Here is a 16447-nt window from a genome sequence, read left to right as displayed (position 1 = left end):
AAACCTTCTATTGAATGACCATAGCAGGAAGCCAGAGGACAAGAGATTCTAGGTGATGGAACTTTCTGTGATGCAGGAAGTGAAGGATGAGACAAAACAGGCAAATGACAGGCACGGAGGGGCCTTGGAAAGGAGGCCAGGAGGAGAACCCTGAAGATGTTGAGCTTGTAGCTCTCCCTTCTCCTCTGCCTTGTGCATCTCCCAGCTGCTGAGGCTACAGGTGGCCAAATACGCACTATTAAATAAGGTCTGAAAAAGTAGATTATAAGGTTCATATCTTAATAGGTAGTTACATAGTATATATCAATATACCGAAGCTCCCAAAAGAAAACGTAAGTGCAATGAAGTTCCAATTAGAATGTCAATAATACATGCAGAGATTGAATAAAAGCCCCAGAAAGGTTTCATGAAAGTATAAGTCCTGGAGAATCAATGAGGACATTTTGAAATTTCCTTCGAATTTTGAATTGCTGGTATAGCAAATCAGTATTACAGAGCTACTGGAATCACAGGGCTGTGGTTTGGTCTAGGGATACACACACACGTCAGTGGACTAGAAGAGGGAATAAGGTAAAAGCTACATTGTTTGTGAGAATGTGATAAATGGCAATGATGGCATTTTTATTCAGTGGTAAGGAATGGATGGTTTAATAAGTGGTACAGACACAGCTGGTCATCCATCTGGCAGAAGATAAAACTAGACCCCCTTCTTACATCATGGCAAAATATGAATTCCAAATGGATTCAAGTCTTAAATGTAAAAAAAAAAGAAAATCCTGAAAACTGAATAGACATTCTTAAAGCAAAATAGATATAAACCTACCTGAATTGACTTTAAAAATTATTTATAATGAGAGATGTCATAAACCAAGTCAAAAAACAAAACATAAAACTACTTGGAGAAGTATTTTCAATGAGGACTGATGCTCATTATTAATAATAGACAAATGTCTTTTACACATTTGCAAAAGGAGAACAAATAATGTCAGTGGGAAAAAGTGGGCAAAGGATTAGAAGAGACCATTTACACAGGAGCAAATCCAAATGGCCAACAGATGTGTGAAAAGATTCTCAGATGCAGTAGTTATGAATGAAGTGCAAATTAAGGCATCAATGACTATTTCTTTACATTTATGAATCTGGCAACTTTTTTAAACAGAAAGGAAAAACTATACTTACTAATGGCAGATATGTGAGGATAGGGTACCCTCACATTGCTGGAGTAATCTCACAACATTTTAAAAACAGTTTATAAGACTCTAAAATGAGAAACATGTATTCTTTTTGACCCAGCAAATACAACTCTAGGAGCCGTCCTATAGAATTAAAAAGATTCACAAAGGGACTGCTTATCAATAGAGAATGTCTGAATAAAATATTGTGTATCTCTAGCATGGAATACTAAAGAAAATTTTAAAAATGGAGTCATGCCAATGGACTTGGAAGATTTCTACAAGATTTGTTTTCAGTCATCTTATAAGCTGTCTTTTGTAGAATAAACAATAATATTGAGCAGAAAAAAAATTCTATGTATGTGTATCTACAAATGATAATGTGAGGATGGAGAAAAATATAGACAAGTATATAAATTTGGTTATATGGAGTCTATGAATTTGGCTTTACTAACAAGGAAGTGGTCTTTTAGTGGATAAAGGAGAATCGAATGAGGAGGCTGGTGTAAAGTATACGAAAAAGATTAAAGCTGTACATTTCCCATCTTCATATGCAATGTGATCATGTTAATGTAGTTATATGAAGTCATATTTGTTACATAGTATATCATTATACCACATACAGTGTTTATAGTTACATAAAATTATATGCACATGTATGTTCACACATACAGACATTTATACTTGTATTTGCGTATGATACATGTATATGATTGCTCATAAATACAAAGAGATGTGTACAGCATGGGGCCTTCCATGGATTCAGCAGGTCCGCACCCTTCATCGTCTTGTGGCTGACATCACAGCGGCTTTCGCTGCACAGATGGAGAGAGGTTACCCAGAAAGCCTGCTGCTGCAGTCCACATGGCTCTTTCTGAACTAGCTATGGGATTAATTAGAACATGCGACCCTGTTTATCCTTTTCATTTATTTTAGTTTGTGGTTTTCCTAAGTGATTGCTCCAAGGCTGAGCCAATTAAATTTCCCTTTCCCTTGGGTTTCCTTGGGAAAGAACCATTGCTTCCATTTCAGAAACACTAAGAATGTAGAAATTATTTAGCCTGCCTGCCTTAGCCTTCGTGTTTTCATCTGTGAAATAAAGGTAATGATACCTACTTTGTCCCTGTCTCATAAGGATAACATGGAAATTAGTAAGATAATTAGCTGGATGCCAGCTCCGACTAAAGATGTACCACGTACGTAAGGCTTCTTACTGTTTATAAGCTTTCAACTCTGAATTGCACATACCTTTCACTTTTGTACCAGTGGCTCGGAGGGAAACAGAGTGCACCTGATCTGCTGTAATTAAGTAGAAGGTAAAACACTGAAATGATTAAGAGAAATCAAAATCTACTTTATTTATATATGGATAATCAACTATTTCAAAACTAGGCTTTTGGTACTCGGAAAATCAACTTAAATCCCAAGAATGACTTTGGTAGTTTCACCACAACAGGAAAAAAAAATCATCCCCTCTTTTTCAACTTTGCCGATGTAGGTTGTAACTCCTGACCCTCGTTTTCTGCTTCTTTTGTTGCTGCCATCAGCATTTACCTCCCATTGCTTCTGGATGCAGACTGTTTCATGGTGCTTGAGTCAAAGCAATCCTGTTATAAACTCGGAATGATATTTCAAGAACACAAATCTAGTCCCTTGGAGAACCTTGACTCATTCTTCTTCGTTTTCCAGACAAAATCCACTGTCTTTTAAATGGCATCAATTGATCTTCCATGCTGATACCTCCCTACTTCTCAAAGCTCACATTAGCGTTCTGCTGACTGCTCCCTGGCCATTGTTCACTAACAAGTCTAGAGAGGGTGGGAAGGTGGCTTTCACTGCAGGGTCTGTGTAGTATCTGTGCTGCCCACTCTGACCTCCACCTGCCCCACCCACGACAGTCATCAGTGATGATGTAGCTGGGCCCCAGGCAGCAGCAGGAGCTGGGGTTTGGACCCCAGGACTGCAGTAGCACGGGCCCCCAGCTGTGTGGCTGGGAGGGAGGTTGGACTGATCAAGGCTATGTGTAATGGAAAGGCACTGCAGGATTCTGGTCATTAAAAGCTGGAAAGTGAAGGAACAACTAAGTGTAGAGTTGAGTAGGAGGCAGGAAACAAGGAAGTTTGTGACCCAGAAGAAAAGTGAGCCTGGAGGGATGTCCTCAGGAACATGGGATGGAGTACTTTTTAGCTGTCTCAAGTTAACTTTTTTTTTTTTTTTTTTTTTTTTGAGATGGAGTCTCACTGTTGCCCAGGCTAGAGTGCAGTGGCATGATCACGGCTCACTGCAACCTCCACCTCCCAGGTTCAAGTGATTCTTTTGCCTCAGCCTCCCGAGTAGCTGGGATTACAGGTGTGCACCACCACATCTGGCTAATTTTTTTTTTGTATTTTTAGTAGATACAGAGTTTCACCATGTTGGTCAGGCTGGTCTCGAACTCCTGGCCTCATGATCCACCTGCTTTGGCCTCCCAACGTGTCAAGTTTACTTTTCGAAAGACACATCTTCCATTGTCCTTCTGTTTTCCTCAAAGCAGGCCTACCAGTCCTCTTCCCCTCCTCATCTCCCTAAAGGCTGTGCCTGGGCCTTCAAGTGTGTCTCACCTGGTGTCGATGGCCCATATGTCTCAGCGGGGAGCAAGGCAGCTCTTAACCCTGCACCCACCAGTGAGAATCAAAATGGAAATGGATGTTCATATGCACGTGGATATGGATGTGTGCATGGTAGTTAGAAAGTGCGGCTAAGCTGCCAGGGATACAGGCTTCGCAGCTGGGTCTTGGCCCGGACAGGTAGTAGAACAGAGCTCTCATTTACCAATCTGCAGATTTCCATGATGTAGATATCCATGGGAATATGGTAACATGACCAATAAATATCAAACCACCATTTTGTTTGTTTTTTAATGGCTTTCGGAAGTCACAATAACTTAAAATACAGCTCTCAGAACCCAGTACAAACCAGCAACAGCACACCACCCAGCAAAAACAAGCAGCTCCTGGGACACACACAACAGTCCTCTGATCACCTTAGTTAAGAGCTATGAAATTAAATGAACAAAGGGCCGGGTGCGATGGCTCAAGCCTGTAATCCCAGCACTTTGAGAGGCCGAGGCGGGTGGATCACGAGGTCAAGAGATTGAGATCATCCTGGTCAACACGGTGAAACCCCATCTCTACTAAAAAAATACAAAAAATTAGCTGGACATGGTGGCGCATGCCTGTAATCCCAGCTACTCAGGAGGCTGAGGCAAGAGAATTGCCTGAACCCAGGAGGCGGAGGTTGCGGTCAGCCGAGATTGCGCCATTGCATTCCTGCCTGGGTAACAAGAGCGAAACTCCGTCTCAAAAAAAAAAAAAAAAGAAAGAAATTAAACGAACAGTTAAATACACACAGACCATAACTGGAGCCAACGCTAACCTAAATCTCTAAGAAGCATGTATGGAGTGTGCTCTGGGAGAGGGCAGCACATGTGGCATTTTATGAGACTATGTCCAGGTATACAAATCAATCTCCTACCGCTGCTCAAATGCAGCCATGAACTTGCTGGTGTCACTCCAGTTTTTTGAGGACTATTCGGCTCACTGGCCTTCTGATATAGGCAGATCAAATACCTCATCTCTTGCAAACTTCACAACACTGAGATGTAGGAATCATTCTTCCCACTTTGTCAACAGGGAAACTGAGGCTCAGAGAGCTCAAGTAGCTTTCTGTGGCTCTCTTGCTTACAGAACTGATGAGTAAATTAGGATATTTAGATGCTCATGTATGGGAATGGTTCGATCCATATGTCATATGTAATTTGATTAACTCTCAGACTTTGAAATTAGCAACTGTTGCCCACTTTACAATAATCTGTATTTAATCAATATTTTCTGAATAAATTAACTTTAGATATTTTTTCCCAAGAGACAACTATGAGTAATAGCCACTTGACAATAAAAATCACCCCCACTGTCCTCCCGAGTAGATAGGAGGGACAGGTAGATTAGTCGACAATTGCTGCTCCTTTTAATGCTGAAATCACTTGTAAAGCTTTGATTTTATTGTATCTGCCGCTTATCAAGCCCCTCCCCATGTACAAGCTGTTTTATATATCGAGCCTGTCTTCATCTGCATCTTAAAAGTAACAAAGCCCCATTTCCACTGTACAGCTGAAAAAGAGACGTTCAGACAGTTAAGTGATTAGCCTAAATTTGCACAAATTACAGGGGACAGAGTTGGCACTCATGTCCAGGTCTTCCCAATGTCAATGTCCACACTTGTTCTCCTTGATGACAGAACCTCCCTGCTTCCTTGTTCTCTGTCACCTCACTCTCAGGTGGCATCGCTGGGGTTACCCCCCGTCTCACCCGGAGGGTGGCACATGTATGCTGTTGTTAGAACTAAGGAAAAAATCCTTTCTTCCATCTGGGCTCTGCTGCTTTCAACATAATTAAATCCAAAATTTAAACATGTGGCACTCAGCACAACAGTCACCTCTACCAATTTGATTCCAAATGCTAAGCTATTCAATAATGCTGATCAGAAAGTTCAGGGAGTTATGACATGCCATGACCCACTGGACCCACGCCACAGCCTTAATCATAATTGGAGCTTGTCTAGAATTCCTCCACTCCTCGGTGCTAACATGGAGGATTTTAATCACAAATTTGCAGCTCCATCTCATTATGAGGGGGAGAAATCCCTCACAAAGTTGTTAATTGACCTTAATCTAATGTGATGTGTAATACACTCAGCTGGATTCTCAGACACTCTAGAAATGAACAGTAAAACACCTCTTAAATCTAAGTTATATTTGAAATAGCATATTAGATTATTCCCAGCATCTGCAAACAAACCATAGCCTGCTGAAATTTATCTTGTACTTTCCAAACAAGGCAAAGACTCCAGCCTGACATGCTGAATGCTTTATGAGTTCATCTACCCTGAAAGTCAAGGCTTGTCTTCCTAATCCACCAAATGGCTGCTGCCTGCCAGGGGATGAGTCCTCTGGCAAAAGAGTGCGGATCCCACACCTGTGCTGGCTCTGAGGTCATGCTCACCTGTCAAGGACAAGGTTGTATGTTTCAGAGTCAGACAGACTGGGCTCATGACCATGTTGGCATTTACCAGCTCTCTGACCTTGGGCAAGTGATTTAGCATTGCTGAGCCACTGACTTCTTCTCTGTAGAGTGCTGAGGGATGGAGAATTTGAGAAAAATCTGCTTACAGCTATAGGAAATTCATGAAAGTTGATGGTATGACCATGTAAAATCAGTCCTTCTTCCATTTTTGTTTTTAATTAACATTTCATTTTAGATAATACAGATAAACATACAGGTATGAGAAATAATACAGAGACCTCTCATTTACCTTTACCCAGTTTTCCTCAATAGTAGTATCTTGCAAAATTGTATTACAGCATCACAACTAGGATATCACCATTGTTACAGTCAAGATAAAGAACAATTCTCTTATCGCCAGGATCCTCACATCCCTCTTTTATAGAAGCCCCTAGCACCTCTCTTTTGCCATCTGTAACCACTGGCAGCTACTAGTGTATTCTCAATTTCTATAATTTTTTCATTCAAAAGTTTTACAGAAATGGAATCATTCAGTGTGTAAGCTTTAGGAATTGACCTTTTCACTCATCACAAGTCCCTGGAGATTTATCCAGGTTGTTGCATACACCCCTTGTTCACTGCTTTTCATTGCTGAGTAGTATTTCACAGTCAAGATTTACTAGTTTGTTTAACCACTTACTGGCTAAAGGACAACTGGGCTGTTTCCAGTTTTTGACTTTTAGAAGTGAAGCTGCTGTGAATATTTGAGCACAGGTTTTTGTGGACAAACAGTATAATTTTTTATTGGATAAGTGACCAACCCAAAGCACAACTGCTGGGCCATTTGGTAGTTGCATGTTTGGTTATACAAGAAACTGTCAAACTTTTCCCAAGTGGTTCTGCCTCTTTACATTTCCCACCAACAATATATAACTGGTTCAGTCCCTCTACCTGGACTCCACATTGCTGTATCACTACTTTTTTTTAAATTAGCTATTCTGATAGGTGTGTAATCGTACCTCACTGTGGTTTTAATATGCATATTCCTAATGTCTAATGGTGCTGTACACTTTTCTGTTTTCTTATCTACCATCTCTATAGCCTTGAGTGAAATCTCTGTTCATATCTTTTACCAATTTCCTAATTAGAATGTTTGTATTTTTACTGCTGAGTTTAAGACTTATATTCTATATCTGATATGGTCCTTTGTTAGATATATCATTTGCAAATATTTTTCTCCAGGTTTTAGCTTTTCTTTGCATCCTTTTATTAGGATTTTTCAGTGACCTTAAATTTTTAATTAGATGCTTTCTAAATATAAATTTTCCTTGAATGGATTGTGCATTTAGTGTCAAACCTAAGAACTCTTTGCTTAACCCCATATTCTGAAAATTTCCTCCTATGTATTGTTTATACATTATATAGCACCACATTTTTTATCTAAGTCCATGATTCATTTGGAGTTAACCTTTATACAAGCTATGACATTTAGATCAAGGTTCATTTTTAATCTATGCATATATAATTGTTTCAGTACCATTTATTGAAAAAGCTATCCTTCTTCCATTGAGTTGCTTTTGCACCTTTGTCAAAAATCAGTTGAGTGTATTTTTGTGGGCTTCCATCTGGATGTTTATTCTGTTCCATCAGTCTGTGTCTATGTGAAACCAGTCCTATAAAATTTATAACAATTAATCAGGGAAGAAGGGAAGGGGAAACAAAGGTGAACCAAGCTTGCAGCATACTCAACACTGATCACTATGTCAGCTTCCTCTCTGATATGCTTCCTATTGTCCTAGAACCACACAGACACTGTTACATGACTATAGTTTCCCTTACCTTCTCTATAGACAACAACTTGAACATTATGAAACGTTATATTTTCTCTTTGAGCTATAGTTTTATCTTCCGCATATTGATGAAACTACTGACTCAGCTGGTCTGAAGAACACCACTGATGCCAGCTGGTTTGAAGGACCCCCCCCCCCTTATGCCAGCTATCTCTGGGATCCCATGAGAAGCTGACTCATCAAAGAATGCAGTCACCACATCCTGATGATTTCATCCCCTTTGCCCCGACCAATGAATGAGCTCAATTTTCCAGGCCCTCACCCTCCATGATCCTCTTAAAAACCTGAAAACACAGCTCCTTGGGGAAACAGATTTGAGGGGCTTAAATTCCAAAGGGCAGCATCTCTTTGCTTAGTGCCCTGCAATCATTAAACTCTTCCTCTGCAAACCATGCTGTCTCAGCGTCTTTGTCTGTTACTATGCAGTGGCATCAGGACATGAGGGTCCTATAACCTGTTTGCACCAAGAACACACCACTGATCACTTTAGCTTTGTGGTAGGCCTTAATATTGGGGAGAGTGATTCCTCCACTTAATTATTATTTCATGAGAATTTTTTAGCTAAGAACTTTGCCTTTTCATATAAACTTTAGGATAAGTTATCTGTGTCTACAAAAAGCCTTCTTGGAATTCTAATGCACATTGAATAAAACATGTCGATTAATTTAGAGAGAAGTGACCTGCTATGTCTCCCAATCTATGAATGTGTTATTTCTCTTTACCTATTTAGGTCTTCTTTTATTTTTTCAACAGCATCGTAAAACTTTCACATATGTTAATTCTGCATATGTGTTGTTAAGCATCTACCTAAGTATGTCATTCTCATTGCAGCAATTGTAAATGGTATTGTGTTTAATTTTGAGTTCTACATGTTTGCTTTTAGTTTAGTTTTATATGTAAGTAAAATCAATTATTTGCATTGATATATCCTATAACCTTGCTGAAGTCACTTAATTCTAGGAGTTGTTTAGAGGGGTGGGTTTTAAGTGGTGGATTCTGTGGGATTTTCTGTATTAGACAACCATGTCAACTGAAAATAGAAGCTGTTTCTTTTCTTGTTTTTCATTTTGTATCCCGGTTATTTATTTTTCTTGCCCTATTCCAGTGGACAAAAATTTTCTTACTATGTTGAATAAGAGTGATGAGAGCTGTCAGTTTTATGGAGAAAGCATCCCGTTTTTCAACATAAAACTTGATGTTCCTTCCTCATTTTGAATGGACCTGAAGCAACACCTTAGCTAGTCCAGGATACTGACTTGGTAAAGGTCAGCTGTGACCACTCTCCTGCTGTTTCATTGAAATTTTTACACAGTAAATGTGTAAGTTTTTTCCCTCCATATACCACAGCTTTCAGATTACTAAAAAGGAAAGCTGAATCTATTGGATCTTGTACTTAGATCATAAGCAGAAACTCTTATAAAGACTCCAGGAAATTGTATTTATTCTTTACATTTGTTTTCTTCCCTGGCTAACATGGGAGGATGCCCAATACTCTGAAAATATTTTTAAAATCAGGAAAATTTTATGATTACGAGAAAAGTAAATTGTTATGAGTTTAATTGTGTTGCTTGAAATAGTATGTTAAAGTCCCAATCTCCAGTAACTCAAAATGTGACCTTTATTTGGAAATAGGGTCATTACAAATTTACTAAGTTAAGATGAAGTCATATTGGGGTAGGGTGGGACCTTACACTAATATAATTGATGTCCTTATGAGCAGAAACACAGAGACACAGACTTGCTGGGGACAATGTCAGGTGGGACTGGAGGCAAAAGCTGGTGCTGCAGCTGCAAGCCAAGGAATGCAAGGATTGCCCACAGACTGCCAGAGCCAAGAAGAGGAGCACAATGAGTCCCCCGCTAGGTGTCACAGGGAGAACGGTGCCATGGAAACCTTTGTTTTGGACTTTTAGCCTCCAGAACTGGGAGGCAATACATCTCTGTTGTTTTAATACACTAACTTTGTGGCACTTTGTCATGGTGGCCCAAGAAAACTAATAAAAAGTTCTAACAAACTCACGGGAGTCATCCATTGCACTTGACTTACTTTTTCTAATGCCTACACTTGATCTCCCCAATCATCCTAAAAGCTTCTTGATGATGAGTAACATATTTGAAACCACTCAAAACATCTATTGCTTAACCCAGAACATATAATGTGCTTCACATATGCCTATGGGTCGTGGAAGAATGTGTGTTCAGCCAAGGACCTGAGGTCTGGAGGAAAAGGAAGAAAGCACTGCCCATCTCTGTCCTGGAGAATGAGAACCAGTCACCCAGATGGAGCCTCCTTCTTCATCTCTGTAATCCACAGACCACATCATTTCCTCAAGATCATTCATTGATTTTCTTCTAGCTAAGAAAAATATTATTTTTAACCCTTTCTCACTTGCAGATCTAATTTCACGTGCTCCAAACTCTAATTTGTGCTTTATTTCCTGGATTCTTGTAAGCTGCATTAAAAAGAACTCTAATATTTTAAAAGTAGAAATACAAAGGAAGTCCATTTTACTAATATACTGTAAATACCAAATGACAAAAATCATATTAGTTAGCTTTTTGAGCAGGGCCACTGCAATGGGATCTCGAAATGAGACAGACAGATCAAGTTCAACTCCAAATACAGCATAGACAAGTGGAAATTTATAGCCACTTGTCAATGTGTAGCTAGACAGGAGCCAGATGCAGCTCCGTGGATGGAAGATTACTAAAAGAGGTGAAGGGGATTTTGGCTAGACAGACCTGAGAGCATTCTTGTTGAAAACAGCCTAAGTGGTCATACGTCACCTGGGGGATGGTGAGGATTAGGAAACTCATCAAATATCAAGGATGGGAAGTCCTTGCTAAACTGACATAACAGAGTTATTTGCTGTTTTATAAGGAAATCCACAGATGGGACTCAGAGAAGATTCAAGAGCGTGAGTCCAATTGGCCAAACAATCTTTGTCATGAGTGGGGACAAAATTCAGGGCACATGCCAATCTAGGGTGAGTAGGAGGAGGACACCAGCATCGTAGTGAAGGGCCTCAAAACAGAATATTAAAGGGACCAAAAAGTCTATTTTATAGAATCATAACATTGGAAACACTCACCTGGTCTGACCATGCATTAGAGGAGGACTCTGTACAGTGACTTCTGCCTTTCTTTGCTTTCTTTTCTAAAACTACCTCTAAAGCAAAGCTGTAAAATTAGGGGTTTGAGGTCTGACCCTCTGCTGGAATTAATTTTCCTGGGCAAATATTCTTCAATAAATCACAAACAATTTATTAAGCTCAGAAGGAAAATAACTTAAGGAGATGAAGGTGTAAAGTTGAATTTATTATTTTAACCACAAAAAAAACTCTCATCTCTTTTTTGTGAACACCATATTTTCTGTGTAAGGAAAAGACATATAGCATATGCATGGAAATCAATGCATCTATATTGTATTCAAACAGTGCCGATGGAACTAAAAAATGCATAATCAGTCTAGCTCATTCCTTTGAAAATAAATTGATTTTTCAGCACTTTTCCCAAACTCCAGTTGCTTTGAAAACAAAAATCATTTCTTTCTTTCTGACACCAGTGCATTTTAAATGTGAGCATTTTCTCATCTAATGATTGTTTTTGTGGGTTTCTCCCACTGATTGGACATATCTAATTATCCAAATAGCTATTTAAGTAGAATGCATTTTCAGTTATGTCTTTAAAGTGCAGCTTGAGGAGACGTAGTTTTCTGTGACCTTTAAACCACAGCCACCTTCCTCTGCTCAGCTCTGAATGAAATATGGCACCACAAACAATCATGACTCCAGCACTTATGAATTGTTATTGAAATCTACATGTTTTAATTTTTTAATTGCCAAATGCGGCAGCTACATGGCCATAAAAGGTGATTGAAAGTGTTTGTACAAGATGTAAAACTGGTTGTTTTCCTCCTATAATAGGATGTGCGCCCAGATTTATCACTGATGCTTATTTTCTGTTGACATCTTTATGAAAATGAATGGAGTTTGGGAGACTTTGCCCCACTTTGCTCAGCCTTGGCTGGAGACCTTACTGTAGTGTTTGTCACCGATGTGTCATCTGCCCTTTGAAAATCATCCTAGATGGAAGTATGATCATCTATATAAAATCCTCTAGTGTGGCTTTATGATGAGGATCTGACTCAGTTGGCTATTCAGATATATTTATTAATTATTTCTTACACATAATTTTGCAAAAACCCCTTATTTTTCTGAGCACTTAAATTACAATAATTTTTCTTTTCCTTCATGTGTAATTTATATAATAATTGCCCTTAAAAGCACTGCATTTGACATATCATACATAAATAAAAGAATATTGGGAGGCTGAGGCGGGTGGATCACGAGGTCGAGAGATCGAGACCATCCTGGTCAACCTGGTGAAACCCCGTCTCTACTAAAAATACAAAAAATTAGCTGGGCATGGTGGCACGTGCCTGTAATCCCAGCTACTCAGGAGGCTGAGGCAGGAGAATTGCCTGAACTCAGGAGGCGGAGGTTGCGGTGAGCCGAGATTGTGCCATTGCACTCCAGCCTGGGTAACAAGAGCGAAACTCTGTCTCAAAAAAAAAAAAAAAAAAAAGAATATGGGACTATATAAGTATTGCTTTATGATACCATAATTGGGATATTACTATATTGTCTTCATTTTGAACCAAAGGATCTGAATTGAATTTTAGTTTTGGGGTTGCATATTTTTTAAAGCACTGAAATGTATCACCAGAATAACAACCTCCTGATTTTTGAAGGAGCTCTGTCGGCATTTTTTTTTTCCTTTCACTTTGATGCCAGTCTCATCAGCCTTCTCTCAGTTCTTTGCAAAAGTCAAATTCCTCTGGCCATAGAAAAACCCTATGCAAAATGTTGTTTCTTTTACTCAGAATGCCTACCCTACTCCTACAAATCATCTTGTATACTCTACTTAATTAATTTCTACTCAGCTATAGATTTAAGCTCATATGTGATTTTCTCAGGAAACCTTTCTCTTGTGTCCATAATCATATGGTCCACATCACTAAGATTTCTCTGTAAATAGCACTTGTCACACCTGCACATAGGTTGCATCAGATTTTGAGGCCAGGGTGAAAATAGAATGACTGGAGCTAACCAGGAGGGACTTAAAAGCATAAACTTTATTTGCCATTGGTGATTTTCAACAGAGACATGGCATGACCAGATTTATGTTTTAGAAGGATCACTCTGGCAGCAGTAAATAGTAGACAAGATGAGATTGATTTAAGAAACACTAGAGTAAAGTTGGGGATTAAGATTTGGTGTTGGGCCGGGCGCGGTGGCTCAAGCCTGTAATCCCAGCACTTTGGGAGGTCGAGGCGGGTGGATCACAAGGTCAAGAGATCGAGACCATCCTGGTCAACATGGTGAAACCCCATCTCTACTAAAAATACAAAAAACTAGCTGGGCATGGTGGCGCGTGCCTGTAATCCCAGCTACTCAGGAGGCTGAGGCAGGAGAATTGCCTGAACCCAGGAGGCGGAGGTTGCGGTGAGCCGAGATCGCGCCATTGCACTCCAGCCTGGGCAACAAGAGCGAAACTCCGTCTCAAAAAAAAAAAAAAAAAAAAAAAGATTTGGTGTTGGACTAAAGGGACAAGAAGAGTGAGGCAACCTGTGGTTTTCTGGCGGAGTGACTGGGTAAGTGGTGAGATGCTCAGACAAGAAGCAGTGCAGAGAAGGATGGATAGAAACAGGGAAATGAACGTTTGTCTGAAGCAAGATGAATCTGAGGTCTCTGCAAATCAGCCAAATGGATGTAAGGATTGGATATAGATATGGATAAGTCATTGACACAATTAATTGGTAGTTTAAATTGTGAGAGCTTTTACACTCGACCAGAAAAAAAAAAGAAAATGAACATGAAGACAGACATGAATAGAGAGTAGAGAATCCATAAATAACAGAGGTAAAGAGAGGAAAGTGAAAGTGGGCTATAGGCTAAAAGACCTCCAGAGGGCATGTTGCCAAAGCTGTTACAGTAATGGACTTCCAAGAAAGATCAACATCAAGGAAAAAAACAGTAGCTCAGGGAGAAGAGCCATTCAGTGAAATAAATGATGCAACGTATCTATTGGGCAAGGACTCAGTTGCAATGTAAGGTAAATATAGTTAACAATAATTTAGTGTATATTTTTAAAAAGCTAGAATCCAGCACTTTGGGAGGCTGAGGCAGATGGATCACGAGGTCAGGAGTTCAAGACCAGCCTGGCCAAGATGGTGAAACACCACCTCTACTAAAAATACAAAAAATAATTTAGCTAGGTGTGGTGGTGGGTGCCTGTAATCTCAGCTACTCAGGAGGCTGAGGAAGAGAATTGCTTGAACCTGGGAGGTGCAGATTGCGGTGAGCTGAGATCACACAACAGCACTCAAGCCTGGGCGACAGAGCTAGACTCCGTCTTAAAAACAAAACAAAACAAAACACTAGACGAGAGGACTTTGAATGTTCATATCACAAAGAAAGGATAAATGTTCAAGGTGATGGCTATGTTAAATACCCTGATTTGATCATTATACGTTGTATACATAGATTGACATATCACTCTGTTCCTCAAAAATATATATAATTATTATGTGTCAACTGAAAATAAAAGGAAAAAAGAAATATGTTGCTAAGAGTAGCATTCATGGATTATCGAGAGGCAGAAGCCCAACAATGCAGAGAAGATCAAGCTCCTTTGCTCTGAGAGTTCCAAGCACCAGGACAGTGGTAGTATAGATTGTTCCATGATTATGAGAAGCTCTGATGGTCATTTTTATTTTTTAAAAAAATTTGAATATATGGGTCACATAGTTATTGTGCAAATCAAGAAACTAAGGCATAAAACAATGTAAGGAGTTTCTCCAGGATCACATGGCAAGTAATTCCCCGAGGCCTCGCTTGGCTCTGTCATGGAACTTCAATGAGCAGCACGTTCCTTCTTCCTCCCAATGACATGGCCCTCCTAACCACATGGAGCCCTGGAGACAGCCAATTGCCCTTCCAATCTCCGCAGATTTCACTGTCCTCTTGACAGTGTTGGTGCTTGGAAGTTGACACTGAATCAAGCCATAAAGAAAGAGAAAAGCTTCCAGTGAGATTTTGTGACTATCATTACAATGTTCTCTACATTGACAAGTCCTTATCACCATTGCAGCAGTCATCCTGCTGTGCATAGCTCATATTATCAGCTAAAAAAGGCAGGGAATGAAGATTTCCATAACTGCATTTCAAGGGCTCTGTTAGAAACTTAACATTCATTAAGAGATCTGCCTTTTCTAGACTATCTCAACCACCAGTTCTCCAGCCCTCTTAGAGTTTTAAATGTCCAGATTGATATTAGTTCCGTGCTGATAATTCTCTCACATCTAACAGTTTACACAAAAAGACTAGATCCTACAGCAGGGATATGGAAGACCAAAGAAAGCAAATGCAGGGTGCAGATGCTATAATCTGTACAATAAACCTCCATGACACATGTTTATCTATGTAACAAACCTGCACATGTACCCTTGAACTTATAATGAAAGTATAAAAAAAGAGAAATTTACTGAAACTTTCCTCATCATAACAAAACTTTGGAAATAATTTAAGTGCCTTTCAGTAGTAGACTGATTACATAAATTAAGCTACATACACTGTACACACCAGTGTGCATATACTCACATCTATCACATACACACAAGCATACACACTGGAATACAAAGAAACCATTAAAAACACCTGTATCTTGTTAAACTTGTAAAATGTGAATTGTAAAACTCCTGTAGAACTATTATTCTGTGAAATTATATACATATGTATATATGGGCCTAGAGATGTTCCTAAATAGAATCTCATGAAAATGTGAGCTTTAATAAAGTCTGCATAATACAGTTTGAGGCAGTTTTTAGTTTTCTCATGGTACTTTTTGGTATAGTTTGAATTGTTTAGAAAAATATATGCCATGTTTACAGAAACAATAAGATTGTTTTTACATAAAACATAGTTTTAAAAAAAGACTTTCTGAGTATGAAGCACTTCCACAATGTTAGAGTAAGAACCGCTAAAAATGTGATCATCCATGAAAGCAATAAAGACTGGCAACAACTGTCAGTTAAAAAAATCAACTTAAAAAATTTTAAATTTATGTTTTTAACTTGCAAGTAAAAATTATATATGTAATATAACTATATAGCTATATATAGATATATATGGTATACAACATGCTTTCTTGACATCTGTATACGTTGTGGAATGGCATACCAAGTTATTTGCAAACAATCCTTCACATCTCATTTCTTGCGTGTGGTAATAAAGGAACGTATTCTCTCCTCGGGGTCACAAGGGGGCATGGTTTCAAGGGCAAGAGCTTCCCAGCTACATGCCCAATCTGCCTTCTTTCATCT

Source organism: Saimiri boliviensis, chromosome 5 (genome assembly GCF_048565385.1).
Source record: "Saimiri boliviensis isolate mSaiBol1 chromosome 5, mSaiBol1.pri, whole genome shotgun sequence".
Taxonomy (NCBI): domain Eukaryota; kingdom Metazoa; phylum Chordata; class Mammalia; order Primates; family Cebidae; genus Saimiri; species Saimiri boliviensis.
This window is presented reverse-complemented; position numbering follows the sequence as displayed.